The following is a 27,877-nucleotide window of genomic DNA, read 5'->3' on the forward strand; positions in this document are numbered from 1 at the left end:
TTATAAACAACTTAAGGTTTTAACAATGGAGCATATTTTGCCCCTATTGAAGTCAATTTGGTTATAGTAGCATGGAAGCAGAAATGTATACTTTCTTCCAGATTTTTAAGTTGTTGGAAAAACTATGTGAGGTTTAGTTGTATATATTTATAATCTGGAATGATTCTCAGTCTAAAGTTCTGGATTTTGTAGAATATATTAACAATTAAAATGTACAATTGCAGCGGTATCACTGTAGCCTCACAGTAATAGGTTCTCCAGTTCGATTCTCAACTGGAGTACCTTCTGTGCAGAGTCTGGCTGTCTTCCTTGCATTTGTGTGGGTTTTCTCTGGGTGCTCTGGTTTCCTCCCACATTACAACGACATGCATCTGGAGCATTTCTGCCAGCGCTTCCACTGAAAATTGGCTTCGTTCCAAGTCAACTTTCCCGGTTAACAAATGTTAAATAAATAAAATAAAATAAATATTTCAGGATATATGAATTATTTAGATGCTACAAATGCTAAAATCCAAAATGCTTTCCTTTTGAATATCCTGTATGTATAGAACACCTATTTTTGCTAATACATATTTACATTTTAACAACAGTCATCCTTTAAATTATAAAAAGGGTCTGGTTAATGAATAGTTAGTTAGGGCTGCTAATATGATATCAGAGAAACGCCTGTTTATTGTTCAGAGAGACAAACTGATAATTATCTTCTTTGAGCATTGCTGTCCCACAGGCTTTTTCTATAAAAATAAGGGATGAAGTCACTAATGAGTTGGGTTCTAAATATTCCGCGTTGTTAGAAAGGGGGTTTGTTAGAAGGGATTCTTTGACTCAAATCAATTCATATGAAAGAGCTATAGTTCTTCAGTAAAAAACAGATTCCAATGTTATAAAGCAAATTATAAATAGAAACTAGAATATTTTACAAATTAATTCAAGAATGTATAGTTTATTAGCTGGTATTCCTCTGAAAGTGCATAGAAAAGGATGAAATATAAACTAAGAATTAGGAAGAGCAAACATGAATGCCGTTGTTAAACATAAAAAGTATGATGAGCTGTGGCAGCTGTAAACAGCATTGTTATCTCTGGGAAGGAGGAATATTTACATCAACTTTGTGAAAAAAACAACGTTTTGTTGCAGAATGATAATTGTGGTACTAACTTATCTAAGGGGATAGCAAAAGCCAACACATTCTGGCTAGGCTTATAAATGCCTTCGGGCAGATAGCCTAGTAATTACCTATGAACCTATGAACCTATAGGTATAGTGTGCATAACCATATGTGGATATTATTATTATTTGTTATATTATGTAGGTAATAGCAAAATAACTTGGTAGGAATGCATCTATGAACATAATTGTGACATTGTTAAAAAAAGTGCTAATAATGCATTGTTTGGACACACTATCGTTTGCTCTAGTTGTACTAGTTTTAATCTTGGTACCTTACAGAAAATTCCTCTTGATAGAAGAGGGAGTCATTGGGTAGCCAAGACAAAATATCAGGATTTTTATAGCACTTTAGATTAAATGCTGCTACACTACCAGCTTTGAATGATTTTATATCAATTAATTATGTTTTAAAACTTTGCTTAGTGAAATTATAAATGTGGTATATATATTATACATCTTACATATTATAGTATTATAATAATTTAATTATGTCAATTTTCAATCAGCTTGAGTTTCAAACAGATTACTTGTGTATGTTTTCTTTTATTTCTTTATTCTTTGGATGTTGATTGGCGTATGCGCCACCAGATTAATCTTCCGGGGATATTTACATCAATCTATTGTTACGCATTCCTTTAATTCTGAAGACATCCATTAAATACAATTACTAGATGAAAGTGTTCAGCCATTAAAAGTTTGCTGTTTATTATTTGGCCTGAGCAGTACTATGTGTTGGAATTTGCTATCATGCAGAAGATTTTGTGTTTTTGTTTTAATCAATCAAAATTCTAAATCGATTCCCTTACCTAACCCTAACTCTAACCTAGAAACACTCTCTTAGGTTCATAGGTGTTTACTAGGCTAACAACCACAAGAGCCTTTTTAAGCCTAGGCATGTATCCCAAATCTCTGACAAGTTCTGATACCCTTGATAAGTGTAAGCAGGGTCTTTGAAACATTTACAAGCAGGGGCCTGAGAGATGAACCATTTATAGGATGCCTGTGCCCATTAGAGACGTAGATGCCAAACCAGGGATGAATTTCTTGTTCCCCATCAAGGCATCCAAACTGCACTTAGGTTCATAGGTTCATAGGTAGGTACTAGGCTATTGGCCCTAAAGCCTATATAAGCCTAACCAAAAAGGTACCCTGGCTTTCGCCACCCAAGAAAATGATTTTCCTATGCCCCTGTCAAACAGAGCCACAGAAGTGATCCCCAGGGTGAATTTCTGATTTCCCATCCAATATAGGTTCATACTGAAGTAGGTTAGGGAGGAACTCTGCTTCACATGAATGGGGAGCTTGTTCCATAGACGGAGTAGTCTTTGGGATACTACCTGTCTCTCCAGCAAGTCCTATTTATATCACAGACAAGGTTTAAGTCTTTAGAACAGGTAATTCTGGTGCTCTTACAGACACAAAACCTGAAATAATGTGATCTTTTACATTTTCACAACCACCACATTTTCAGTCAAACATTCATATTCCTGTACATTCGGGCTTATTTTATTTATTTATTTTTATTTTACATTTGTTGACCGGGATAGTCCGACTGGATGCATGTCTATTTTCAGCGGAGGCCCGGGGAGAAAAGCTCCAAGGGTAAGCAGATACAGCATTACATAATACCAGCATTACATATTACAAACAGACTATTTACAGAGATTACATAAGTAAACAAGTTAAACAAGTTCCACAGGTTACAGTTAGTCCTGAGCACAAATCAGGATTAAATTAAATTACACAGTAAACTGGTTAACAGATTTTTACACATTCGAGTTAGCCAGGCTTGATACATTGACATAGCCAGTTAAGAGACAAATGTTGTTTGAGTCTAGTTTTAAATTGACCTAAGGTGGAAAGTAAGGTAATATCAGCTGGAAGAGAGTTCCAGGATCTACTTACAGAGTTTGCAAAGAGAGAATCACCGGCTGTGTTATTAATTTTGCTAGTCTGAATTAGTAGTTTGTTAGAGGATCGAAGCAGTCTAGGATTGTTATAGGGGGTGATAATATTTTTAAGTGCAGGAGTATTGTTCGGATTATAGAGGATTTTATAGGCCATAATCAGTTGGTTATACTGGATTAGGCTAGGTAGTTCAAGCCAACCAAGCTGATTTAGATTGATGCAATGATGTGTCCTAAAAGGCAGCCCAGTGGCAAACCTGGCAATGGGGTTGTAGCAAATTGAGAGTTTGTTAAGGACAGTCTTGTTCAAATTCGAGAGTAGAGGGGATGCATACAGAAGGGTTGAAAGAAGGTGAGAGCGAGCTATGGCAATTTTAGCTGGAGGGGTTAGGAAGGCTTTTATTCTGTAAAGTGACCCTAGTTTTTTATTGATGGTTTTGATAGTTTGGTTAGCATGTAGGTCAAATTTGAGATTATTGTCTATGATGACACCTAATAGTTTTGTAGATGGGTCAGGGGAGATTATTGTGCCATCATTTGATTTTATGGTACAGGTGAAAGCGGTAGACCTACGTGTTGGTGAAAATAACAGCATTTTAGTTTTTTTGGGATTTAGGATCAGATGATGTTCAGAAAGCCAGTTTTCTATTGTATTAAAGGTGGTCTGGGTAGCTGACCATAACTCTACTGGAGATGTGGCTGAGCAAATCAGAGTAGAGTCATCAGCATATTGGATACAGCTGACTTTTGGGATGACAGTATAAAGGTCGTTAATGAAAATGGAGAACAGCAAGGGCCCTAGTATAGAGCCTTGTGGTACTCCGAGGGTGTTAGGTAGAAGGTTAGAGAGTTTGTTCTGCCAGAGGACAGCCTGCTGTCAACCATTCAGGTAGGATTGAAACCATTGGAGGGCTCCAGTATCTACACAGAATTTTGCAGGGTGTGGATTAAAAGTTGGTGATCAACCGTATCGAATGCCTTGGAAAGATCCAAAAAGAGGGCTGAGGATATATAATTATTGTTGCGATTATGGTTTATGGTGTTAGTAAAGGCTAGGAGGGCTGAAGTAGTGCTGTGATGAGGATGGAAGCCATGCTGAGTGTCTGCCATAAGGCGATTTTGGATTAGGTGGTGCATGAGTTGTCTATGAATACATTTTTCCATAATCTTTGCAAGTGGAGAGAGTATAGCTATTGGCCTATAATTGGAGAATTTAGTAGAGCTGCCTCCTTTGTGAAGTGGGATTACATAGGATATTTTCCAGATGGTGGGAATTTTAGCTTCTACTATGGTTCGATTGATTAGTATTGAGACGGGGTAAGCAATAGCATCAGTTGATTTTTGCAGGTACTCGGCAGGGAGTTGATCAGCAGAAAGTGTAGTGGGTTTTAATTTTTTGAACAAGGTACGGATAAGTGAAGTGGTGACTGGTTGGAAGCTGAACGCAAGTAGGTTTCTAGGGGTGCTACTTTCAGGACCAGGGGAGCTAGGAGGTAGTTGGCTAGCTAGGGCTTGAATTGTCTCAGTAAAGAATTGGTTAAAACTATCAGAAACATCTTCAGGGGTTTTATCAATAGTAGCAGCAGGGATTGGGGTCGAAGTTTGTCCAGGATGTTGTAGATTATTTAAACCTGCCCAAAACTTCTGAGGGTTATTTTGATTTACTGTCTGTAAATTACAGTAGTATTGTTTTTTGTCTTGTAAAAATTGATTTTTTGGTTTTGTTCCTGGATTTCCTGTATTTAATGTGATCTTGAGGGTCTTTAGAAGAACGCCATAAAGCCCATGCTTTGTTTCTAAGGGTAATTTTGAGTTTAGACTCTATAGAAAGCCATGGTGCAGTTTTTGCCTTGGTTCTCTTTGAACGAACAGGTGCATGCAAATCAAGGATCTCAAGGAATTTGTTGTTAAAGTATGCTACTGCTTCCTCTAAGGGAAGGTGTTTTAGAATAGACCAATTACATGAGTTTAGTTCTTGTTGGAATTTGGCAGGGTCAATGTTTTTATTGTTTCTAACCTTTCTGAGTAAGGGTTGTTGGGAATTAATGGTTTTGTGCTTAATTACATATGTGAGAAGGTGATCGCTTAGGTCATTAAGGAGGGTACCAGAGGTGTACAGTTGGGGGTGACTGTTTATGAGTACCCAGTCAAGTATACTTTCTTTTTGGTTGGGTTTTCCTATCCTGGTAGGGGTGGATATGATTTGTGTAAATGCATGCAGGTTAATATGGGTGGTTGGGGATTCTAAGGAACAGGTGGCCCAGTCTATGTTAAAGTCTCCAAGTAGTAGGGTTTCTTGGGGGTAGTGACATGATAACCAGTGCAGGATATCTTCAAATGTAGATATATTGTTACCTGGGGGAATGTACATACAGATGATATTAATGCATTTATTTTTGTTAAGTTGCAATTTGGCGGCAAGAATCTCAGAGTTATTAATCTGAGGAGGTTGTATTAAATCTATGGTGACATTCAACTCAGATTTATAGAGTACAGCTACCCCACCCCCCCCTTCCTCGAAGCACGATCCAGCCTGTGTATGTTGTACTCAGGTGGTAACACTTCATTGTCTTTAGTGTTAGGTTTTAACCAGGTTTCAGATAAACAGAGAATCTCAGGGGAGTGGACATCCAGAAGTGCATGCAATTCATGTACCTTGTTATTAATGCTTCTAATATTGAGATGACAGACTAGGAGAGAGTTAGTTGGCCTATTAATTGTAGGTTTGTAGCTTAGATTGCAAGTAGAGGGGGTATGTGTATCTGAAGTGAGTGGGGCAGGGTTGGGGTGAATATCACCACCAAGTATTAGGTTGAGTCTATACTTGGTGATGAACTTCAGGAATTTATTAGTTTGTGGTAGTGTTTGGATCTAGAGCTAATGTGCCTGGGGTTGAGATGTTGATAGACTGAACAAGATGTTGGATAGGATCTGGAACTGTAAGTATGATTGAAGGTGGGAGGATTTACAGCTGGGGTGATAGTATGGCCTTTTGGGACCTGAAATCCTGTAAGAAACTGGTTTTCATACAAGGTAAGGAGGTATGGTATGAACAAGAGGGGTAGTAAAGAGGAGTATATCATTATCTGTGATTCAGCTAGTGAGTGAAAGAACTGTTTTACCTGGTGATGCAACACCAGAAGATAGAGCGGTGAGGTAAAGGTACTGGAAGGGGGGATGGGAGAATGCCAGATGAAAGCTAATAGGTGCTATTAAATGTAGGTAGTAGAATAGGGGTGGGTGGAATTATCCCAGATGAAAGCAGATAGGATCTAGAAAGTGGGGGAGTGGTTATAGTACTATAAATTTAGAGGTACTGGGGCGGAGGAATTGGGGGCAGGGAGGGAGTGAAGAGAGCCCGTAGCGTGGCTTAACGAAGGGCTATTGCAGTTTACAAGGTTTCCTAAGGTGTCCTAAAGCTATAAGGTAAGTATTACAGCTCTTAATGTAAGAGTCAATTTACTTCAGTTACGGGGAAGGAGGCAACCACTCAAGTAGAAACAAAGAGCCCTATGGCTGACCAATATGGTGACCTGCTTAATTACAAAGCACTGTAAGTGAAAGCTTAACAAATGCTTTTTGTGTGTAACCTACTCTGTTTAAATGTTGAGAGAAACTGATTGCAGTCCTGTAGACACCGTTTTGTAGGGAACTGTAGAGTTCAATCTGTTTAAATGTTGAGAGAAACTGATTGCAGTCCTGTAGACACCGTTTTGTAGGGAACTGTAGAGTTCAATCTGTTTAAATGTTGAGAGAAACTGATTGCAGTCCTGTAGACACCGTTTTGTAGGGAACTGTAGAGTTCAATCTGTTTAAATGTTGAGAGAAACTGATTGCAGTCCTGTAGACACCGTTTTGTAGGGAACTGTAGAGTTCAATCTGTTTAAATGTTGAGAGATACTGATTGCAGTCCTGTAGACACCGTTTTGTAGGGAACTGTAGAGTTCAATCTGTTTAAATGTTGAGAGAAACTGATTGCAGTCCTGTAGACACCATTTTGTAGGGAACTGTAGAGTTCAATCTGTTTAAATGTTGAGAGAAACTGACACTACATAAATCTCACATTCAATCAAATTGCATTTACACTAAAATGCATTCACTCATTTGTGCAGTCACACTTTTTCCAATCTTATTGACTTGTTGAACAAATGTATTTTTACTCAAAACTCACATATTACATAAACAGACATATACTATGTGTGTGTGCATTTGTGCATGAAACCTCCTGATTTTCATCAGACCAGACATCGCTTTGTATACAAATCTGCTGCAGAAGTACCTAGCATTTTATTGTTGCTACCTCCTTATAAATGTGTCAGTATGACAACTCTTCTTCTACAGTACTTCAACTCAGAAATGCATGACAGCACAACAAAAAACTTTCAGTGAGCAATCTTGCCCATCGTACATCTTCCGCAAAGGACTCTGAATGACTCTACCTGGAAGACCACCTAAAAATTACTTCTATTCTTAGTCCTTAAACATTTCAAGATACAACTAAATCAAGTATCATATCACAGAAGTGAGAAAAAAAAGGTTTGCTTCTTAATAAATAAATAAAGAGGTAAGATGTTTTGACAAATAGGTACTGGAACAATATCAAAATATGAATGTATCCCATCTACAAAAAAAGGCTTTATACATTACTTCAAGTGGATATGGATATCTTGACAACAGATGGCTTCTTTAAATCACACTTCAGTGATGCTATGCTTATAATATCTGATAACAATAATGCTGTCAATCATACCAATGCCATAAGATTTTGTTATAAAATTATGATGAAAAAAGTAGTTAAAAACTACTGGGCTAGAAACTACATCCTCTGCTATAGCTAATAACATGCTGCCTTTCTTTTTAAAGAAGTAGCAGGGCAAGTGATCCACCAGCTGCTAAAATAAACCAAAGTGTTACTGGGATATTGGTCCTGACTAAATGGATAGACTCTCTTGTCATTCTATGCAACAATGGAGATGACCTGGCGTTTGCACTGTCTTTCAACTCAATCAGTTTGTGGACTTTATGGAACACACTGTACTTTGCCCATGTAATTACAATTTTATATATCTCCGGGTTAAAAACTTAATTTATTGTAGGTCATAAGCACTTTCACAACTAGTGCTGCTTCATCAGATAACAAGCACATTGAACCAGAACTAGCATTTAAGTGAAAAGTGAAACAGTATTGAATCACATGACCACAACATTTAAAGAGATACAGCTAAAAAATATATGTTATTCAAACGGCATATAAAAACATATACATATATATATATATATATATATATATATATATATATATATATGTGTGTGTCTACTTCAGTAGACCGACAGTACACAAGAACGACATTCACAATACCGAGACTGGAAGACTGACAATAGAAATAACCGACAGTTCGAAATCCCGAGGCTGAAAACACCGACATGTGAAACGAGCACAACTGTGTAAGTATGCGGTAGTGACGGATGTTAGGGTGCAGGTAAGGTAAGTGTGTGATAGTGACAGACCTTAGGATTAGGGTGCAGGTAAGGTAAGTGTGCAATAGTGACGGACCTTAGGGTTAAGGTGCTAGCAAGGTAAGTGTGCGATAGTGACGGACCTCAGGGTTAGGGTGCGGGTAAGGTAAGTGTGCGATAGTGACGGACCTTAGGGTTAGGGTTTGGGTTAAGTTTAGTGCACAGATAGTTGTGTATGTAAGGTTTAGTGTAGGTTTGTAAGGTTTTTGGTGTGCTTGTGTTGTGTGTGTGTTGTGAGTTGGTGTTATGTTGTTCGGTAATGTGGACTGTCAGTTTTGTTTGGTGTTGGTGTTTTGGTGCTGGCGTTTTGACTGTTGGGTTTGTGGTGTGTTGGTGTAGTGTAGGGGATCCATATATATATATATATATATATATATATATATATATATATATATATATATATATATATATATATATATATATATGTATATACATACATACATATATATATATATATATATATATATAAAACGTCCTATAAGCAAGTAAAAGCACTACTATAGCTAAAAGGAAACAAACATATAAGTGGAGATGCAAAGACAAATACTCTCATCTGGCTAATGGTCTTGACTTCAGTTTAGGTTTAATGTGTACAAACTCATTAAAACCATGCCCAAACTGTCCCCTCATCAGCCTGATATTCCACTTAGCTTCCATACAATAAGTTAAGTTTTTAACCTGGAGAGTCATGGCTTCCTCGGGTCCATCAGTGTTCTTGGATTATTTGCTTTTATTTTTGTTGGACTCTGCTGCACTGGGAAGTTGGTGGTAGTTTTTCTTTGACAATTTTATATATGCTCCCATGGCAAACTGACAGATTGATATCCTGATTTGAAGAAAGAATGTAGCACAGAGACAGGCATTTAATTTCACACAAAGTGCAACAATGAATATGACAACCACATTACATCTGCCTTGTATTTAACTTTAACAAAAGTATTTGAAACAGTCAACTATATCATGTTCCATAAATGTACACACACTCACCCACACACACACACACACACACACACACACACACACACACACACACACACACACACACACACACGCGCGCGCGCGCGCGCACACACACGGATAGATAAACATAACTGCATACGTGTGTCTATGTGTGTAAGCACTGCAGATGGATAAATGGCATTCTTATTGAATGCATTCTGTGATAGTTAAATTCATCAAACAGGAAACCATTGTTTTGTGAGATTGCCTGAATACCAGAGATTATGGAATGTAATCTCCAGTTGGAGTTGCAGGGGTCTTGCTGCCCTGCAAAAAATATTTATTTTGAATTTTTGCTGTTTTTAGTGGGTTTGCCTTTTGTCAAGTTTTCTTTTTTGTGAGTTTGCTCAGGAAGTGTTGCATTTGGTAGTATTTGGGGATAATATTTGACTGCTACTAGAGTCCCATAGTGGTCATTGATAGCAATCCTGTTGTTCTCTGTGCATTTCTATAAAACATCAACTCATTTTCTAAACTAAAGGCCTTCCCATGCACTGCCGATACAACATTAATTTCCAATGCCAACAATATCTGACATACACCTTTTCTAACCTAGAAAATAGCTATAGACATTAAGCTAAGTATTACATTCTCATCAACATGGGAATAAGAGAAGAGTACTAACACCCTCTGCCCATGTTTGGCTGCGAAAAATATTCTTCAATTAGAAGTTATGACACTGTATTAAAAATGGACAAATTTCTTTACTAACTTCTTCCTCCATGTTGATATACATGCAATAATAATAGAATCCATATCAACATTCATTAAATATCAAAAATGGTTGTGCTTTCAGTATATTAGAGCTAGTTTAACAAACCTGTACTAACATCTCTCCTCGGCTTATGATGCATTTCCTGTGTTTAAATGCAGATTCTTATTCAATACAAAACCCCACCCCTTGCACCCTCTGAATCCAGGGTATCCTCAGTCACTAGCTTCATCTCATTCAAATGCTCTTCTGTACCTCCTCAGCATTTCTTCTCCACCTCTCTTTTCTTCCCTTTTGCCCAAACTGGTGGCTGTTTCATTTCCCTTACTGTCTATCTCTGCTTCAACCACCTCTTATATGTCCTAAAGTTGTTGCTCTGTACCATCATGTCTAGCAAAAGTATTTCCCCTTTCTAATAGTAAATAGGTACAGATTTATAAAAACAAAAAAAATCAATACTAATAATGCCATCAAGGATCCACAAATGGTTAAAACCATAAAATGTATTTAAAATTGAGCTCTTTTGTCCCTCTAGGAGACTTCATCAGAATAAAATCATTAATTAATTCATTCAGTTTCTACCAGCTTTCCTCTACTGTCCTCCTTTTCTAAACCTCCTGCCTTTTATTAATCAAGGATGTGATGATGCTGCTAATCTTTTCTGGTTATATCAAGACAAATATCTTTGCACTAAGTTAATAAGTGAGATGGGTTGGGAACCCCCAGGGTCTGACCTATCCTCACCTCCCCTTTAGGCACTATTTTTGTTCTGGTAAATAAGGTTAGTAAAAGCGCTTTTCTTTCTCCACCATTATACGTACTCTCCTCAGTACTGAGCTACAAAGATGTCACCAACTTTTTTTGTTAAATTCCATGGGAAAATGATCCGTCCTAGGTGCCTTCCATCTTTTTAACCATAGGCAAACATTCTTTGTCACTTCACTTACGTATGCCTCTATATGTCACACCTGCCATCATCCTCTAACATTGGACTGCTCCAGCCATATCCAGCCTTACTCCGCCTACTTCACTCAGACTATCAAATCTAGCAGAGCAATGCACTTTGCTAAAATGAAAAAGATTTTGTTACCAGAGACTAGTTTTTCAAGACAAATATAAGTATTGTGACATGTAATATGTAGTCTATAGAATTTGTTGCTCTTTGCACACAGAGCTATAAAATGGTCAGACTATATTTAAAATTAAAATCAGAGTTTTGAAAAATTTTGGGTTAATTTAAAGACCTGCATAACGCTGTGCTTAATTTCTTTCTGCAGACAAAGTAGCACAACAAATTTTAATTAAGTTATTTTAGACAAATCAGCTTTTAAATTATTAGCAAAAGGAAAAATTATCAAGAAAACAGGTTTTATTTGGTTTCAAGACTGAAAACATTAATGCCTAATGTTATGAATAATGAAGATGATTTATCTTTGATTAAACAGAAATAGAAGGCAATGCAGTGAATGAGATGCCGTTGGATACATTTAGTACTGGCTGATAAATATTGTGTATTGCAGATGAACATAGAATAGATGTTGCTGCATTTAGACACTTCTATTTATTTGCTAAAAGTTTTACAAGGTAAAAGTTTTGCAAAGGGTCAACACACTTACTTAGGTTAAAGAAGAAGTGCCTGAGTTTGCATTTTTACAGGCATTAAAATTTTATATAAAGCTCTATAGCTGTAGGCCTGTTTTTGGAAATATTGAACTCTGAACTTAACATGCTAATGAAAAGTTAGCAGATTCCCTCATTTTAATGTACTTGTATATAAACATAATTTCCTGCCAAACCAAAGCATTGTTCAGATATAGGCAAGTCAGCCAAGACATGAATAAACTGTGTAGGTCTAAAATAAATGTCTACTTAGAAGAAGTAATAATAAGACAAAACAAAGCCTTGAATGAATGAATATATTTCCTTTAGTTTGAGTCTTCTGTATAAACATAGAAACACACACACACACACACACACACACACACACACACACACACTCACACACACACACACACACACACACACACACACACACACACACACAAACACACACACACACACACACACACATACACACACACACACACAAATACACATAGAAATCTTTGAAATAGCAAAGCTGCTAAACTGCTCAAATATTATTTTTAGCTCATATAATGCAATGACGTTAATAACTTAATCAAAAAAAAAAAAAACAAAAGCAGGGGAAGTACGCTTGCTACTTTACAATAATTTTTAATGTGCTTGTAGCTCATCGTAATGTCCTACAACATCAATAAGTGTAAAAGGCCCTATTCATAGATATCCTACTACACTGCTCAGTGAATTGGGCACCAAGGACTTGTATACAATGCCCTTTGTGGTTCGTCAAAGAATGGTACATAATAGAGTGAGATCACCCAAGGGGTCATAAATGAACCTTCTCCACCTTTTTACTAGCCATCTATCATCTAAGCAAATGAGGACACGTTCAGTCCTATGCTGTTCTCGAGGGCAGCACCTATTCATTTCCAGCTTGACTGTGTGTTGTTAAGCTATGGGAGAAAAATGGCAGCTTACACAAATATGCTACACTTTCCATCACAACAATACCCTGCCCCTTCTAGTACGTTGGTACAAATACCATGTTAAACAACACACCAGTATCCAAAAAATAGCCCTCTGTCTGTGATGTACGCAGTTAAAGTCCTTAGCTCCAATGGAGTCACCCATAGTTCAGTCAAAGCTGCTACACAGCAATTCCTTGTCCTACTCCCAGACTATGACATTGGTAACATCTGATATATGGGTTTGTGGACAGTATTAGATACCCTCAGTACCATAACAAGATAATACCTCAATGCAGCCACATAACTGATGACAGTGATTCACTCATAAATCACAGTCACTCTAGCCAGTGATGTACAGTGTTAGTAAGAACTGCAGCTATATATCATAAACCATGCTTTACCAAGCAGCGGGTATAAGTAACTAACTGCTAATACATATCTAAAGGTGGTGTAACTGCCTGTTAAAACCTGTTGCACTGCATGCATCTACAGCTGGTGTAACTACCTGTTAATACCTGCTGTAGTGCAGGTATCTCCAGCTGATGTAACCACCTGTTAATATCTGTTGCACTGAAGGTATCTCCAGCTGGTGTAACTACCTGTTAATACATGTTGCACTGCATTTATCTCCAGCTGGTGGAACTACCTGTTAATACCTGTTGCAATCCAGGTAACTACAGTTGGTGTGAGTAAATACCTGTTAATACATGTTGCACTGCATGTATCTCTGCCTGGTATAACTAGCTGTTAATACCTGTTGCACTGCATGTATCTCCAGCTAGTATTAAGTAATGACCCATTAATACATGCTGTTCTGCAGGTATCTCCAGCTGGTGTAAATACCTGTTAGTACATTTTGTCCTGCAGGTATTTACAGCTGGTGTAACTACCAGTTAATACATGCAATGCTGCAGGTATCTCCAGCTGGTGTAAGTAACTACCAGTTAATAACTGCTGTACTGCAGGTACTTCCAACTGGCGTAACTACCTGTAAATACCTGTTGCATTGCAGGTATATCCAGCTGGTGTAACTTGCTGTTAACACACATTGTACTAAAGGTATCTCCAGCTGGTTTAACTACCTGTTAATAGAGGCTGTACTGCAGGTATCTCCAGCTGGTTTAACTACCTGTTAACACACGCTGTACTGCAGATATCTCCAGCTGGTGTAACTATCTGTTAATACCTGTTGCACTGCAAGTATCTCCAGATGGTGTAACAATCTGTTAATAGTTGTTGCAGTGCAGGTATCTCCAGCTGGTGTAACCACGTGTTAATACCTGTTGCACTGCAGGTATCTGCAGCTGGTGTAACAACCTGTTAATACAGGTTGTACTGCAGGTATCTCAAGCTGATGTAACTACCTGATAATACATGCTGTACTGCAGGTATCTCCAGCTAGTGTAACTACCTGTTAATACCTGTTGAACTGCATGCATCTCCAGCTGGTAAAACTACCTGTTAATACCTGCTGCAGTGCAGGTATCTCCAGCTGATGTAACTACCTGTTAATACCTGTTGCACTGCAAGTATCTCCAGCTAGTGTAACTACCTGTTAATACCTGCTGCAATCCAGGTATCTACAGCTGGTGTAAGTAACTACCTGTTAATACACATTGCACTGCAGGTATCTCCATCTGGCGTAACTACCTGTTAATACCTGTTGCACTGCATGTATCTCCAGCTGGTGTAACTAGCTGTTAATACCTGTTGCACTGCATGTATCTTCAGCTGATGTGTAGTAACTACCCATTAATACATGCTGTTCTGCAGGAATCTCCAGCACATGTAACTACCTGTTAATACATGTTGTACTGCAGGTATGACCAGATGGTGTAAGTAACTAGCTGTTAATACATGTTGTACTGAAGGTATCTCCAGGTTGAGAGAGTACCTCTTAACACCTGTTGCTTATCAGGTATCTCCAGCTGGAGCACATACCTGTTAATACAGGTTGTACTGCAGGTATCTTCAGCTGGGGTAACTACCTGTTAATACATGCTGTACTGCAGGGATCTCCAGCTGGTGTACCTACCTGTAAATACCTGCTCACTGCAGGTATCTCCAGCTGGTGTACGTACCTGCTACTACCTGTTGTAGTGCAGTATCTCCAGCTGATATAACTACCTGTTAATACATGCTGTACTGCAGGATATTCAGCAGGTGTAACTACTTGTTAATACCTATTTCACTGCATGTACCTCCACCTGGTGTAACTATCTGTTAACACATGTGGCAGTGCAGGTATCACCAGCTGAAGTATCTCCAGCTGGTGTAAATACCTGTCAATACCTGTTGCACTGCAGGTATCTCCAGCTTGTGTAACTACCTGTTAATACAGTTTGTACTGCAGGTATATCCAGCTTGTGTAACTGCCTGTTATTACATGCTGTACTGCCTGTATCTCCAGCTTGTGTAACTACCTGTTAATACATGTTGCACTGCATTTATCTCTAGCTGGTGGAACTACCTGTTAATACCTGTTGCAACCAGGTATCTACAGCTGGTGTAAGTAACTATCTGTTAATACATATTGCACTGCAGGTATCTCCATCTTGTATAACAACCTGTTAATACCTGTTGCACTGCATGTATCTTCAGCTGGTGTAACTAGCTGTTAATACCTGTTGCAGTGCAGGTATCTCCAGCTGGTGTAACTACCTGTTAATATAGGTTGTACTGCAGATATCTCCAGCTGGTTAACTACCTGTTAATACCTGTTGCAGTGCAGGTATCTTCAGCTGATGTAAATACCTTTTAATACCTGTTGCACTGCAGGTATCTCCAGCTGGTGTAACTACCTGTTAATACCTGTTGCAATCCAGGTATCTACAGCTGGTGCAAGTAACTACCTGTTAATACCTGTTGCACTGCATGTATCTCCAGCTGGTGTAACTAGCTGTTAATACCTGTTGCACTGCATTTATCTACAGAAGATGTTAAGTAACTACCCATTAATACATACTGTTCTGCAGGTATCTCCAGCTGGTGTAACTACCTGTTAACACATGTTGTACTGAAGGTATCTCCAGGTTGAGAGAGTGCCTCTTAACACCTGCTGCTTATCAGGTATATCCAGCTGGTGCACGCACCTGTTAATACAGGTTGTACTGCAGATTACTCCAGCTGGGGTAACTACCTGTTAATACATGCTGTACTGCAGGGATCTCCAGCTGGTGTAACTACCTGCAAATACCTGCTCACTGCAGGTATCTCCAGCTGGTGTAAGTACCTGCTACTACCTGTTGTAGTGCAGTATCTCCAGCTGATATAACTACCTGTTAATACATGCTGTACTGCAGGATATTCAGCAGGTGTAATTACATGTTAATACCTGTTTCACTGCATGTATCTCCACCTGGTCTAACTATCTGTTAATACCTGTGGCAGTGCAGGTATCTCCAGCTGGTGTAACCACCTGTTAATAACTGTTGCACTGCATGTATCTCCAGCTGGTGTAAATATCTGTCAATACCTGTTGCACTGCTGGTATCTCCAGCTGGTGTAACTAACTGTTAATACAGGTTGTACTGCAGGTATCTCCAGCTGTTTTAACTACCTTTAAATACATTCTGTATGGCAGATTGATGAAGCTGGTGTAACTACTTGTTAATACCTGTTGCACTGCAGGTATCTCCAGCTTGTGTAACTATCTGTTAATACCTGTTGTAGTGCAGTATCTCTGGATGGTATAACTACCTGTTAATACCTGTTGTAATCCACGTATCTCCAGCTGGTGTAACTACATGTTAATACAGTTTGTACTGCAGGTATATCCAGCTTGTCTAACTGCCAGTTATTACATGCTGTACTGCATGTATCTCCAGCGGTGTAACTACCTGTTAATACATGTTGCACTGCATTTATCTCCAGCTGGTGGAACTACGTGTTAATACCTGCTGCAATCCAGGTGTCTATAGCTGGTGTAAGTAACTACCTGTTAATACATATTGCACTGCAGTTATCTCCATCTTGTCTAACTACCTGTTAATACCTGTTGCACTGCATGTATCTTCAGCTGGTGTAACTAGCTGTTAATACCTGTTGCAGTGCAGGTATCTCCAGCTGGTGTAACAACATGTTAATACCTGTTGCACTGCAGGTATCTCCAGCTGGTGTAACTACCTGTTAATATAGGTTGTACTGCAGATATCTCCAGCTGGTTAACTACCTGTTAATACCTGTTGCAGTGCAGGTATCTTCAGCTGATGTAAATACCTTTTAATACCTGTTGCACTGCAGGTATCTCCAGCTGGTGTAACTACCTGTTAATACCTGTTGCAATCCAGGTATCTACAGCTGGTGCAAGTAACTACCTGTTAATACCTGTTGCACTGCATGTATCTCCAGCTGGTGTAACTAGCTGTTAATACCTGTTGCACTGCATTTATCTACAGAAGATGTTAAGTAACTACCCATTAATACATACTGTTCTGCAGGTATCTCCAGCTGGTGTAACTACCTGTTAACACATGTTGTACTGAAGGTATCTCCAGGTTGAGAGAGTGCCTCTTAACACCTGCTGCTTATCAGGTATATCCAGCTGGTGCACGTACCTGTTAATACAGGTTGTACTGCAGATTACTCCAGCTGGGGTAACTACCTGTTAATACATGCTGTACTGCAGGGATCTCCAGCTGGTGTAACTACCTGCAAATACCTGCTCACTGCAGGTATCTCCAGCTGGTGTAAGTACCTGCTACTACCTGTTGTAGTGCAGTATCTCCAGCTGATATAACTACCTGTTAATACATGCTGTACTGCAGGATATTCAGCAGGTGTAATTACATGTTAATACCTGTTTCACTGCATGTATCTCCACCTGGTCTAACTATCTGTTAATACCTGTGGCAGTGCAGGTATCTCCAGCTGGTGTAACCACCTGTTAATAACTGTTGCACTGCATGTATCTCCAGCTGGTGTAAATATCTGTCAATACCTGTTGCACTGCTGGTATCTCCAGCTGGTGTAACTAACTGTTAATACAGGTTGTACTGCAGGTATCTCCAGCTGTTTTAACTACCTTTAAATACATTCTGTATGGCAGATTGATGAAGCTGGTGTAACTACTTGTTAATACCTGTTGCACTGCAGGTATCTCCAGCTTGTGTAACTATCTGTTAATACCTGTTGTAGTGCAGTATCTCTGGATGGTATAACTACCTGTTAATACCTGTTGTAATCCACGTATCTCCAGCTGGTGTAACTACCTGTTAATACAGTTTGTACTGCAGGTATATCCAGCTTGTCTAACTGCCAGTTTTTACATGCTGTACTGCATGTATCTCCAGCGGTGTAACTACCTGTTAATACATGTTGCACTGCATTTATCTCCAGCTGGTGGAACTACGTGTTAATACCTGCTGCAATCCAGGTGTCTATAGCTGGTGTAAGTAACTACCTGTTAATACATATTGCACTGCAGTTATCTCCATCTTGTCTAACTACCTGTTAATACCTGTTGCACTGCATGTATCTTCAGCTGGTGTACCTACTTGTTAATATAGGTTGTACTGCAGATATCTCCAGCTGGTTAACTACTTGTTAATACCTGTTGCAGTGCAGGTATCTCCAGCTGATGTAACTACCTTTTAATACCTGTTGCACTGCAGGTATCTCCAGCTGGTGTAACTAACTGTTAATACTTGTTGCAATCCAGGTATCTCCAGATGGTGTAAGTAACTACCTGTTAATACATGCTGTACTGCAGGAATGTCCAGCTGGTGTAACTACCTGTTAATACCTGTTGCACTGCAGGTATATCCAGCTGGTGTAACTACCTGTTAACACATGTTGTACTGAAGGTATCTCCAGGTTGAGAGAGTACCTCTTAACACCTGTTGTTTATCAGGTATCTCCAGCTGGTGCACATACCTGTTAATACAGTTTGTACTGCAGGTATCTCCATCTGGGGTAACTACCTGTTAATACATGCTGCACTGCAGGGATCTCCAGCTGGTGTAACTACCTGCAAATACCTGCTCATTGCAGGTATTTCCAGCTGGTGTAAGTACCTGCTACTACCTGTTATAGTGCAGTATCTCCAGCTGATATAACTACCTGTTAATACATGCGGTACTGGAGGAAATTCAGCAGGTGTAACTACCTGTTAATACCTGTTTCACTGCATGTATCTCCACCTGGTGTAACTATCTGTTAACACTTGTGGCAGTGCAAGTATCTCCAGCTGGTGTAACCACCTGTTAATAACTGTTGCACTGCAAGTATCTCCAGCTGGAGTAAATACCTGTCAATTCCTATTGCACTGCTGGTATCTCCAGCTGGTGTAACTAACTGTTAATACAGGTTGTACTGCAGGTATCTCCAGCTGTTTTAACTACCTTTGAATACATTATGTACGGCAGATTGATGAAGCTGGTGTAACTACCTGTTAATACCTGTTGCACTGCAGGTGTCTCCAGATTGTTTAACTACCTGTTAATACCTGTTGCAGTGCAGTATCTCCAGATGGTGTAACTACCTGTTAATACCTGTTGTAATCCATGTATCTCCAGCTGGTGTAACTACCTGTTAATACAGTTTGTACTGCACGTATATCCAGCTTGTGTAACTTCCTGATTTTACATGCTGTACTGCATGTATCTCCAGCTTTTGTAACTACCTGTTAATACATGTTGCACGGCATTTATCTTCATCTTGTGTAACTACCTGTTAATACCTGCTGCACTGCATGTATCTTCAGCTGGTGGAACTAGCTGTTAATACCTGTTGCAGTGCAGGTATCTCCAGCTGGTGTAACAACATGTTAATACCTGTTGCACTGCAGGTATCTCCAGCTGGTGTAACTACCTGTTAATATAGGTTGTACTGCAGATATCCCCAGCTGGTTAACTACCTGTTAATACCTGTTGCAGTGCAGGGATCTCCAGCTGATGTAACTACCTTTTAATACCTGTTGCACTGCAGGTATCTCCAGCTGGTGCAAGTAACTACCTGTTAATACCTGTTGCTCTGCATGTATCTCAACCTGGTGTAACAAGCTGTTAATACCTGTTGCACTGCATGTATCTCCAGCGGATGTTAAGTAACTACCCATTAATACATGCTGTTCTGCAGGTATCTCCAGCTGGTGTAACTACCTGTTAACACATGTACTGAAGGTATCTCCAGGTTGAGAGAGTACCTCTTAACACCTGCTGCTTATCAGGTATATCCAGCTGGTGCACATACCTGTTAATACAGGTTGTACTGCAGGTTTCTCCAGCTGGGGTAACTACCTGTTAATACATACTGTACTGCAGGGATCTCCAGCAGGTGTAACTACCTGCAAATACCTGCTCACTGCAGGTATCTACAGCTGGTGTAAGTACCTGCTACTACCTGTTGTAGTGCAGTATCTCCAGCTGATATAACTACCTGTTAATACATGCTGTACTGCAGGATATTCAGCAGGTGTAATAACCTGTTAATTCCTGTTTCACTGCATGTATCTCCACCTGGTGTAACTATCTGTTAATACCTGTGGCAGTGCAGGTATGTCCAGCTGGTGTAACTAACTGTTAATACAGGTTGTACTGCAGGTATTTCCAGCTGTTTTAACTACCTTTGAATACATTCTGTATGGCAGATTGATGAAGCTGGTGTAACTACTTGTTAATACCTGTTGCACTGCAGGTATCTCCAGCTTGTGTAACTACCTGTTAATACATTTTGCAGTGCAGTATCTCCAGATGGTGTAACTACCTGTTAATACCTGTTGTAATCCACGTATCTCCAGCTATTGTAACTACCTGTTAATACAGTTTGTACTGCAGGTATATCCAGCTTGTGTAACCGCCTGTTAATACATGTTGCACTGCATTTATCTCCAGCTGGTGGAACTACATGTTAATACCTGTTGCAATCCAGGTGTCTACAGCTGGTGTAAGTAACTACCTGTTAATACATATTGCACTGCAGGTATCTCCATCTTGTGTAACTACCTGTTAATACCTGTTGCACTGAATGTATCTTCAGCTGGTGTAACTAGCTGTTAATAGCTGTTGCAGTGCAGGTATCTCCAGCTGGTGTAACAATATGTTAATATCTGTCTGTTGCACTGCAGGTATCTCCAGCTGGTGTAACTAACTGTTAATACCTGTTGCAATCCAGCTATCTCCAGATGGTGTAAGTAACTACCTGTTAATACATGCTGTACTGCAGGTATTTCCAGCTGGTGTAACTACCTGTTAATACCTGTTGCACTGCAGGTATCTCCAGCTGGTGTGACTACCTGTTAACACATGTTGTACTGAAGGTATCTCCAGGTTAAGAGAGTACCTCTTAACACCTGTTGCGTATCAGGTATCTCCAGCTGGTGCATGTACCTGTTAATACAGGTTGTACTGCAGGTATCTCCAGCTGGTGTAACTACCTGCAAATACCTGCTCACTGCAGGTATCTCCAGCTGGTGTAAGTAACTGCTACTACCTGTTGTAGTGCAGTATCTCCAGCAGATATAACTACCTGTTAATACATGCTGTACTGCAGGATATTCAGCAGGTGTAATTACATGTTAATACCTGTTTCACTGCATGTATCTCCACCTGGTGTAACTATCTGTTAACACCTCTGGCAGTGCAGATATCTCCAGCTGGTGTAACCACCTGTTAATAACTGTTGCACTGCAAGTATCTCCAGCTGGTGTAAATACCTGTCAATACCTGTTGCACTGCTGGTATCTCCAGCTGTTGCAACTAACTGTTAATACAGGTTGTACTGCAGGTATCTCCAGCTGTTTTAACTACCTTTGAATACATTCTGTATGGCAGATTGAGGAAGCTGGTGTAACTACCTGTTAATACATGTTGCACTGCAGGTATCTCCAGCTTGTGTAACTACTTGTTAATACCTGTTGCACTGCAGGTATCTCCAGCTTGTGTAACTACCTGTTAATACATTTTGCAGTGCAGTATCTCCAGAAGGTGTAACTACCTGTTAATACCTGTTGTAATCCACGTATCTCCAGCTATTGTAACTACCTGTTAATACAGTTTGTACTGCAGGTATATCCAGCTTGTGTAACCGCCTGTTAATACATGTTGCACTGCATTTATCTCCAGCTGGTGTAAATACCTGTCAATACCTGTTGCACTGCTGGTATCTCCAGCTGTTGCAACTAACTGTTAATACAGGTTGTACTGCAGGTATCTCCAGCTGTTTTAACTACCTTTGAATACATTCTGTACGGCAGATTGAGGAAGCTGGTGTAACTACCTGTTAATACATGTTGCACTGCAGGTATCTACAGCTTGTGTAACTACCTGTTAATACCTGTTGCACTGCAGGTATCTCCAGCTTGTGTAACCGCCTGTTAATACATGTTGCACTGCATTTATCTCCAGCTGGTGGAACTACATGTTAATACCTGTTGCAATCCAGGTGTCTACAGCTGGTGTAAGTAACTACCTGTTAATACATATTGCACTGCAGGTATCTCCATCTTGTGTAACTACCTGTTAATACCTGTTGCACTGCATGTATCTTCAGCTGGTGTAACTAGCTGTTAATACCTGTTGCAGTGCAGGTATCTCCAGCTGGTGTAACGATATGTTAATATCTGTTGCACTGCATGTATCTCCAGCTGGTGTAACTACTGGTTAATATAGGTTGTACTGCAGATATCTCCAGTTGGTTAACTACCTGTTAATACCTGTTGCAGCGCAAGTATCTCCAGATGATGTAACTACCTTTTAATACCTGTTGCACTGCAGGTATCTCCAGCTGGTGTAACTAACTGTTAATACCTGTTGCAATCCAGCTATCTCCAGATGGTGTAAGTAACTACCTGTTAATACATGCTGTACTGCAGGTATTTCCAGCTGGTGTAACTACCTGTTAATGCCTGTTGCACTGCAGGTATCTCCAGCTGGTTTGACTACCTGTTAACACATGTTGTACTGAAGGTATCTCCAGGTTGAGAGAGTACCTCTTAACACCTGTTGCGTATCAGGTATCTCCAGCTGGTGCATGTACCTGTTAATACAGGTTGTACTGCAGGTATCTCCAGCTGGGGTAACTACCTGTTAATACATGCTGTACTGCAGGGATCTCCAGCTGGTGTAAGTACCTGCTACTACCTGTTGTAGTGCAGTATCTCCAGCAGAAATAACTACCTGGTAATACATGCTGTACTGCAGGATATTCAGCAGGTGTAACTACCTGTTAATACATATTTCACTGCATGTATCTCCACCTGGTGTAACTATCTGTTAACACCTGTGGCAGTGCAGATATCTCCAGCTGGTGTAACCACCTGTTAATAACTGTTGCACTGCAAGTATCTCCAGCTGGTGTAAATACCTGTCAATACCTGTTGCACTGCAGGTATCTCCAGCTTGTGTAACTACCTGTTAATACCTGTTGCAATGCAGTATCTCCAGATGGTGTAACTACCTGTTAATACCTGTTGTAATCCACATATTTCCAGCTTATGTAACTACCTGTTAATACAGTTTGTACTGCAGGTATATCCAGCTTGTGTGACTGCCTGTTAATACATGTTGCACTGCATTTATCTCCAGCTGGTGGAACTACCTGTTAATACCTGTTGCAATCCAGGTATCTACAGCTGGTGTAAGTAACTACCTGTTAATACATATTGCACTGCAGGTATCTCCATCTTGTGTAACTACCTGTTAATACCTGTTGCACTGCATGTATCTTCAGCTGGTGTAACTAGCTGTTAATACCTGTTGCAGTGCAGGTATCTCCAGCTGGTGTAACAGCAAGTTAATACCTGTTGCATTGCATGTATCTCCAGCTGGTGTAACTACTCGTTAATATAGGTTGTACTGCAGATATCTCCAGCTGGTTAACTACCTGTTAATACCTGTTAGTGCAGGTATCTCCAGCTGATGTAACTTCCTTTTAATACCTGTTGCACTGCAGGCATCTCCAGCTGGTGTAACTACCTGCTAATACCTGTTGCAATCCAGGTATCTACAGCTGGTGTAAGTAACTACCTGTTAATACCTGTTGCACTGCATGTATCTCGAGCTGGTGTAACTAGCTGTTAATACCTGCTGCACTGCATGTATCTCCAGCAGATGTTAAGTAACTACCTATTAATCCATGCTGTTCTGCATGTATCTCCAGCAGTGTAAATACCTGTTAATACATGTGGCACTGCATTTATCTCCAGCTGTTGGAACTACCTGTTATTACCTGTTGCAATCCAGGTATCTACAGCTGGTGTAAGTAACTACCTGTTAATACATATTGCACTGCAGGTATCTCCATCTTGTGTAACTACCTGTTAATACCTGTTGCACTGCATGTATCTTCAGCTGGTGTAACTAGCTGTTAATACGTGTTGCAGTGCATGTATCTCCAGCAGATGTTAAGTAACTACCCATTAATACATGCTGTTCTGCAGGTATCTCCAGTTGGTGTAACTACCTGTTAATACATTTTGTACTGCAGGTACCTCCAGCTTGTGTAACTACCTGTTAATACATGCTATACTGCAGGTATCTCCAGCTGGTGTAAGTAACTACCTGGTAATACATGCTGTACTGCAGCCATCTCCAGCTGGTGTAACTACCTGTTAGTACCTATTGCATTGCAGGTATATCCAGCTGGTGTAACTACCTGTTAACACATGTTGTACTGAAGGTATCTCCAGCTGGTGTAACTACCTGATAATACCTGTTGCACTGCAGGTATCTCCAGCTGGTGGAACTACCTTTCAATACACATTGTACATCAGGTATCTCCAGCTGGTTTAACTACATGTTAATACAAATTGTGCTGCAGGAATCTCCAGCTGGTGTAACTACCTGTTAATACCTGTTGCACTGCATGTATCTCCTGATGGTGTTACAATCTGTTAATGACTGTGGCAGTGCAAGTATCTCCAGCAGGTCTAACCACCTGTTAATACCAGTTGCACTGCAGATATCTACAGCTGGTGTAACTACCTGTTAAGACAGGTTGTACTGCAAGTATGTCAAGCTGGTGTAACTACCTGATAATACATGCTGTACTGCAGGTATCTCCAGCTGGTTTAACTACCTGTTAATTCTTGTTGCTTTGCATGTATCTCCAGCTGGTGTAAGCAACTACCTGTTAATACCTGTTGCACTTCATGTATCTCCAACTGGTGTAAGTAACTGCCTCTAAATATTTTCTGTACTGCAAATATCTCCAGCTGGTGTTACTACCTGTAAATACCTGTTGCACTGCATGTATCTCCACCTGGTATAACTATGTGTTAATACCTGTGGCAGTGCAGGTATCTCCAGCTGGTGTAACCACCTGCTATTAACTGTTGCACTGCTGGTATCTCCAGTTGGTGTAACAACCTGTCAATACCTGTTGCACTCTGGGTATCTCCAGCTGGTGTAACTAGCTGTTAATACAGGTTGTACTGCAAGTATCTCCAGCTGCTGTAACTACCTGTTAATACCTGTTGTACTGAAGGTATCTCCAGCTGATGTAACTACCTTATAATACCTGTTGCACTGCAGGTATCTCCAGCTGGTGTAACTACCTTTTAATACACGTTGTACATCAGGTATCTCCACCTGGTTTAACTACATGTTAATACATGCTGTACTGCAGAAATCTCCATCTGGAGTAACTACCTGTTAATACCTATTGCACTGCATGTATCTCCAGCTGCTGTAACTAGCTTTTAATACCTGTTGCACTGCATGTATCTCCAGCTGGTTTTAACGTAAATACCCACTAACACATGCAGTTCTGCATGTATCTACAGCTGGTGTAATTATCTGTTAATACAGTTTGTCCTGCAGGTATCTCCAGCTGGTGTTACTACCTGTTAATACATGCTATACTGCAGGTATCTCCAGCTGCTGTAAGTAACTACCGGTTAATACATGCTGTACTGCAGGTATCTACAGCTGGTGTAACTACCTGTTAATACCTGTTGCATTGCAGGTATATCCAGCTAGTATAACTACCTGTTAACACATGTTGTACTGAAGGCATCTCCAGCTGGTGTAACTACCTGATAATACCTGTTGCACTGCACGTATCTCCAGCTGTTGTAGCTACCTTTTAATACACATTGTACATCAGGTATCTCCACCTGGTTTAACTACATGTTAATACATGCTGTACTGCAGAAATCTCCAGCTGGTGTAAATACCTGTTAATACCTGTTGCACTGCAGGTATCTTCAGCTGGTGTAACTACCTGTTAATACATGTTGTATTGAAGGTATATCCAGCTGGTGTAACTACCTGTTAATACCTGTTGCACTGCAGGTATCTTCAGCTGGTGTAACTACCTTTTAATACAGATTGTACTGCAGGTATCTCCAGCTTCTTTAACTACCTTTTAATACATGCTGTACTGCAAGTATCTCCAGCTGGTGTAAATACCTATTAATACCTGTTGCACTGCATGTGTCTCCTGCTGGTGTAAGTAACTACCTCTTAATACTTGCTGTACAGCAGGTATCTCCAGCTGGTGTAACAACCTGTTAATACCTGTTGCACTGCATGTATCTCCTGCTGGTGTAACAATCTGTTAATAACTGTGGCAGTGCAAGTATCTCCAGCAGGTCTAACCACCTGTTAATACCAGTTGCACTGCAGGTATCTACAGCTGGTGTAACTACCTGTTAAGACAGGTTGTACTGCAGGTATCTCAAGCTGGTGTAACTACCTGCTAATACATGCTGTACTGAAGGTATCTCCAGCTGGTTTAACTACCTGCTCATTCTTGCTGTACTGCATGTATCTCCAGCTGGTGTAAGCAACTACCTGTTAATACCTGTTGAACTTCATGTATCTCCAACTGGTGTATGTAACTACCTCTAAATATTTGCTGTACTGCAGATATCTCCAGCTGGTGATACTACTTGTAAATACCTGTTGCACTGCATGTATCTCCACCTGGTGTAACTATGTGTTAATACCTGTGGCAGTGCAGGTATCTCCAGTTGGTGTAACCACCTGCTAATAACTGTTGCACTGCAGGTATCTCAAGCTGGTGTAACAACCTGTCAATACCTGTTGCACTCCGGGTATCTCCAGCATGTGTAACTAGCTGTTAATACAGATTGTATTGCAGGTATCCCCAGCTGCTGTAACTACCTGTTAACACCTGTTGCAATGGAGGTATCTCCAACTTGTGTAACTACCTGTTAATACCTGTTGCAGTGCAGTATCTCCAGATGGTGCAACTATCTGTTAATACCTGTTGCAATCCACGTATCTGCAGATGGGGTAACTACCTGTTAATACAGTTTGTACTGCAGGTATCTTCAGCTTGTCTAACTGCCTGTTAATACATGCTGTACTGCAGATATCTCCAGTGGTGTAAAAACCTGTTAATACAAGTTGCACTACATTTATCTCCAGCTGGTGGAACTACCTGTTAAGACATGTTACAATTCAGGTATATACAGCTGGTGTAAGTAACTACCTGTTAATACATGTTGCAGTGCAGGTATCTCCATCTGGTGTAACTGCCTGTTAATACCTGTTGCACTACATGTATCTCCAGCTGGTGTAACTAGCTTTTAATACCTGTTGCACTGCATGTATCTCCAGCTGGTTTTAACGTAAATACCCACTAACACATGTGGTTCTGCATATATCTCCAGCTGGTGTAACTACCTGTTAATACATTTTGTCCTGCAAGTATCTCCAGCTGATGTAACTACCTGTTAATACATGCTATACTGCAGGTATCTCCAGCTGCTGTAAGTAACTACTGGTTAATACATGCTGTACTGCAGGTATCTCCAGCTGGTGTAACTACCTGTTAATACCTGTTGCATTGCAGGTATATCCAGCTAGTATAACTACCTGTTAACACGTTGTACTGAAGGTATCTCCAGCTGGTGTAACAACCTGAAAATACCACTTACACTGCAAGTTTCTCCAGCAGGTGTAACTACCTGTTAATACAGGTTGTACTGCATGTATCTCCAGCTGGTTAAACTACCTGTTAATACAAGATGTACTGCAGGTATCTCCAGCTGGTTTAACTACATGTTATTACATGCTGTACTGCAGGTATCTCCAGCTGGTGTAACTACCTGTGAA

Source organism: Protopterus annectens, chromosome 11.part0, assembly GCF_019279795.1.
Source record: "Protopterus annectens isolate FY-2018-M chromosome 11.part0, PAN1.0, whole genome shotgun sequence".
Classification (NCBI taxonomy): domain Eukaryota; kingdom Metazoa; phylum Chordata; order Ceratodontiformes; family Protopteridae; genus Protopterus; species Protopterus annectens.